Source organism: Ascidiella aspersa, chromosome 9 (assembly GCF_963924565.1).
Source record: "Ascidiella aspersa chromosome 9, kaAscAspe10.2, whole genome shotgun sequence".
Classification (NCBI taxonomy): Eukaryota; Metazoa; Chordata; class Ascidiacea; order Phlebobranchia; family Ascidiidae; genus Ascidiella; species Ascidiella aspersa.
Genome location: NC_139455.1, coordinates 1763779 through 1769778, shown reverse-complemented (window position 1 = coordinate 1769778; position 6000 = coordinate 1763779).

The following is a 6000-nucleotide window of genomic DNA, read 5'->3' as shown; positions in this document are numbered from 1 at the left end:
GAACGTTTTGCAAACACTATTTATACCTTTACGAAACTTTCCTTGTTTTTTCGTGATGTCCTTACAACTAAAACACCCAACCATTTTGCTCCAATCAGTTTCGTTTTTTGTATTAAGTTAAAAAGATGGCAACTTAACTGCAAATCGGATACCCGACGAGTAACCGGAAAATACTCTTCATTTGACCGAATATTTTTACCGAGGTACAATTTATTAGGGAAAAAGGTGATAAAATTCTCCGTGGGCAATTCGCTTTGTCAGACCGCGTGCTTTATTGGCTTGCGTTTATCTTATTGCTTGCAGCCTTCGAATTGTGAGTAAATCCGCATGTTTGGTGTATAACTTGCTCTTCGTATTTTGCCTCACAAACCGCCAAGTGTTAATTCGCATGCTGGCCAAGCTGCTACAAACCTAATAAGCTTCTGTAAAAGAAACGTGCGAAACATTAGCCACAAAGTGATTGCGGAAAACTGTTGGTTCAACGCTTTAGGTCAGTGATTCTCAACCTTTTATGTCTTATGGCACCCCTCAAAAATATTAAATAGAAATATGTAGGAAAGATATAACGGTCTCAAATCGTACACAAATAGTTGTATCAGGAAGCTGACCAATTAAGCAAAAATCAGATTCATAAATCAAATACCTATCGGCACCCCGAGCATTAGAAATAGCACACCAGCGCGCCGCGGCACCCCGGTCGAGAACCACTGCTTTAGTTAAATGTAGGTTACGTATTCACTCGACCAAATCTCGCGATCTTTTGAAATCAATAGGTAAATAGCTTGTTTTAAAGTTTGCCGAGAGAAAATGTTTGCTTTTACGTTGTTTCCTATACTTTAGCAACAATATCTCACCAACTAACTTAAGGTAACATAAGCAATGCCCTAATTCGCACACCCTAATATAGTTAATCGCAAAAATGTACGATTAAACCCAATTTTCGTTCTTATCCTTAAATTAATGTCAGCAAACTAAATTGATATTATATTTAAAACACGTTAGCTGAAGGAAGAAAACTGTATACCAATTTAAAGAACCTCTAGTCTAGGTAAAATGTATACCAACTTAACTTTAACTATTTTAATTAGTCAAGTCTACTAAAATTGAAATATTTTATAGTTGGCTTGTTGTTTTTAGACATAATTTAAGGTACTGAAATGCTACCTTACGCTTAAAGTACTAAAATGTCGATATACCGTACTTAACCAACTCTTCTCGATGTTTTGTGCAATAATCAGCTAACAGAGCAATATTTCTGCCGTACAAAAATGGCTTAACTTAAAAGCCTTTATACTACTGGCACGTTTCTTTTTTAAAAAAGTGTAAATTTTAAATTGGTTTATTGCATCTTAGTAAACCTTAATATTTAACATACGTATTTAAGTTGTATATGATTTAATCCAACTTGATATTACCTGACAAATAATATGAAAGAGTATTTTTTTCAGCATCATAAAATCATTGCTATATTTGATCGTTTGTCCTTACTTTTATGCTTGTACTAGATCAAGGCGTATCGCTCAGTAGAACCAACACGATAGGTTTGGCGTCCATTGCACGGATTTAACGATTTATATTGGTTTGAATCTACGTTTCGTTACAATCGATTTTGTCTTGATTTTCTGTTGGAAGTTAAATGCAAAAATTACTTTAAAAGCTCGACCTTTGTAGCTGCTTTGAGGGTTAAGGTGTAAAAAAAACACACATTTTTTAACAACTTTTTACAACTGACAATAAGCACAAATAATTCAACATGCGCCAATGTGGCAAAACTATTTTTAGCGATAACGAAATTAAAAATTTATATTTTCCTTTTTCCTTCTTGCTACACGTCTTTGTGTTTTTAGCGTTTTTGTTCAAAATCATTTTAACACAAGCCCTTAAAACGTTTCAAAATTTGTGGAAATCGTACTTCTCTCTGTGACCCTGTGCCATATTGCCGTACTTTTATCAACCTGCTTTTTATTTCGTTGCCTGTGTTTATTCTTTCGCGTTTGTACATGCAGTGGCATTGTGACATAGATTCAGGACATTTTAATAAACTATCACTACCCTGAAAATTTTTTTTAGAGATGACGTCACGAAATGGCCACATGCCCCCCTAGATATGCCCCTGACAGGGGTCACTTAAAGTTTTTTTTTATATAAACACTCACTTAAAGTTTTATAAAAATAACAAGATAAATTTGTAACGCATCAGTTTCTTTGAATATAGCTGTAGCAAGATTCGGTACAACTGCAAAACAAACAAAAAATACCAAATTTGACTAATTTCTGTGATTTGTGGCTGGTATTTGGAATCTGTTAAAAAAGATTTACAAATTAATCTACTCTAAAAACAGTTTTAATATTTAAACTGGGAGTGTAACGAGCACTATAAGTACATTATTGGGCTTGTTACATGTGCACTACATAAAGGTTTAAAGCTGGAATTTACCCCGCACACTGTTCCATGACGCTAAACACAAAACCACGGCTGGCTATAGCGTTATCTACCGTTGATATAACGTGTGTAAGTAGTTCTTTGGGTAAAACATATTGGCATTTTTTTCGTTTTCAGAAGGTCTCATAATGCATATCGTTACTGCCGAATTTTGACTAAACCTAAAAATGTGTAAATTGTTCTTGATATGAACCCCCCCCCCCCCCGAATTACTACTTATATACATTTTGCTAGTTTAATTTTACCCCGTTCAAAGTTAACACTGCTGTTATGGTTTTTACGTTTTGCAATAGATACGTTGTTGTTGGGCTAAAAAATCTCTCCCAGATTAGTAAAAGCATAAATTATTATTGAAGATTTTCCAGAATGTGTAGTACTTTATGCTGCTCGTGTTAGGTTTTACTAGTAGCTGTCATCTACCTTAAGGGATTCATAGTACATCGGTTTTATTCTGTGTAATATAAATCGCTTTTTAACTCATTATTTGATTTTTGGCAAAGTTGCAATCTAGAGAGAAAAGAGTTTATGTTGCAAATTTAAAGTGTTTCAGATTGTCCGAGTCGTTTTGTGTGCAATTCAACGAATAGTGAAACCACTTTTTAAGTGTTTTTTTAAGGAACACTAACTGCAAACAAATCTTACAATGCTGCCAAACCATGAGAGTTGCCCAAAATGTTGCCTCCCAATGTACTACAAAATATCACCCAATAGTGAACCGTACTTTTTTTATCGCCCGGGCGTTTTATTGAGTTTTAAATTATCCTTACCTAAAGAATGTCTTTTCAAGGTATTTGTTTTAGTTTTGCGTTGAAATGCATGAAAAACGTAATAAAACTTACTGCGTTTTTATTTTAGCGCGCATTTTGAAGCTACTGTGAGAGTATGGTTTGTTGTGAGATGTAACAATACACTTCATCTTTCTTATTTCGTTGTTGTCCGTTTTTTTAGTTTTAGTGTGTTTTGAACTGTGCCAGGAGTGGGCAAACTTATAGGAAGGCAGCAGTTCAAAATTTATGGGTTTGAAGAGCCGTATAAAATGAATTAGAGTGTATACATATTCTCACATGAGGGTGAAGGAACACACAATAAGACCTAAACGGGATAATTTAAAATACCGTAGTCTTAAAACCAAAGACACAATAAAGCAAATTCGCAGTAATTTTCGCAGTAAAAGTACCACCTAAATCTGTCCGAATACGTCTTAAATTCATCGAAATAAGGCCTGACTAACGCCTGAAACTGTAGGGAAAGGGTATGGGACAAACGGAGGCCGTCGATCCGGCATCGGCCGTTTTGGTGTCGACATTTGGACGCCCTAGTTTGACGGGCGCCGTTTGGGCGCTGTTATTTTGGCACCGGATTTTGGCCCTGTTTGGGGTTATTAGTGGGTTTGCAGAAATTGGTTAGGGTTAAAATTATTAGGAGAGTAAGTGGTATACTTAGGGGTGGGGTTTGAGGTAAGGTAGAGTGTTGTTTAGGTCCATTTGATTTTATTTCGACGGATTTATGACTTATTTCGATTTAGCCGGTAGGCTACTACGACTATTAGGTATTAGTCCTATTTGGTCCTATTCCGAACTGTGTTTTATTCCGACGTTGATGTTGTTCTTGTTTCGGTCTTATGGCTGGAGTCCAAATAAATACCACAGCCCATACACAAGTTGGTAGCATTTTTTTAAAGTTTTGAATAAACATTTATTCAACTTGAGCACATTTTAACCGATTTCGCTGCTTGGGGATTCTAACACATTTAAACTTCCACGACTTAGGCCAACTGTGCACAAAATTCAATGTATAAAAAGGTAATAAGTTAAGGGGTGTTTTAACAAAACAACCTGAATAGCATTGCACGTGAAAAGTGCTGTAAAGTCACTGGTAACCACTCGTAACAGTATTTGACTTATTCCACGCCATCGCAAAGGTGACGCCATTCGAATGACGTCATCGCCACAATAGCGGAAATGACGTAAAAAGGATAAGTGAATTAGGTACCCGGGTATTCCCCAACTTAATTGTTAAAGTTTTGAATAAATATTTGTTCAATAATATATATTGCCAGAGGAACCTGTTTTAAATAAAAATATTTGTTCATTGTTTAAACCAGACGATATATATAGACTTTGTTAATCCAATGCTGTCAATTTGCTCACGTCATTTAAACACAAATTGCCTCAGAAACAATTATCGTCATGTATTTTCGAAGCAGTTGCATTTGCTTACAAAGCTTTTAAGCAAGAAGCGAATAAAAAAGCGCAAGCTAAAATGAAACGAGCCGCAGACGATAGAAAACATTCGGCTTGGTTGAAGAATTGAAGGTCAGGCTAGCCACATTTTAAAAACGTAAACGGTCACAAATGACAAACCTTGCATTTTGCACCTGTGAATAAAACGCACTCTTAAATAAGGAATTTAAATTTGAGCGCGAAACTTCTGCATAGAAGGGATAAAAGCTGTAACCATAATGAGCAATGATGAAAGTACGACGCTCGAGATACTTAAGAGAAAGAGATAGGCTTCTTTGCAAATACACTATGGACGTTTCATAACAGCCACATGAGCCTTTTTGCCGTTACCACTTTTGTTATGAAGAACCGGATGACTGTATGATATAGCCGGATATAAAAATCGAACTTCACTGACTTTATTGTTAAATCAAGGAAATATTGGCAACTAAGAAACAAAAACTGTAGTGAGCTTACGTAAAAAGTCGCACAGTTTTAAAATTTCATTAAAATCTGGTTTTGAATGGCATCCGACATCATTCCAACTTACTCATATTTATTCATATAATATGCCGCATTAATTAACTGGGCGGGGCGTGGTTTGGTGAACCCTTGGAATAGAGCAGTGATTCTCAAACCTTTTTCTTGTGACGACTTTGGAAAATACAGTCGGACTTAAGACGCAATAAAGTTTTACTATGTGTTTTACAAAAATGTTAATAATTTTATTCCTTGGTTGTTTGTATCTAAAAATCTTAGTCAACTGCTAAAAAAAAGTATAACCACTTGTGCAACTGCCCGGATTGATGTATAAAAAACTCTTAAAAACTGTTTTCTCGTAACAGTATTTGACTTATTCCATGAACGCCATAGCAAAAGTGACGCCATTTGAATGACGTCATCGCCATAATAGCGGAAATGACGTAAAAAGAATAAGTGAATTAGGTACCCGGGTATTCCCCAACTTAATTGTTAAACGGTCAGCTCAAATTAAAAAAGATAAATAAATTGGAAGTTAATTTAAACTGGCATTATTGTTGGGAAATATGTATTAGTTGTTTCATACTTTGCAATATGTTGAAGTTTTGCAAAGTTTAAAGGGGGTCATCTCGAAAAAATAAGGAACGCTAACCTATTAATATGCTAAACGAATTATTGCTTTTTGCTTACCATTAAGTGTCTAATTTTTTGTAAAAATCAAACTTTAAACTCCAAGCCTTAAACGCTTAAAAACAATGGCAAACATGATAAGGCCGTCAAAAAAATAGTGGTACCGTAAAAATAGCGGTTTAGGAATATTACTTCGCCAACAAAAAAGCACAATGTTTAAAGATT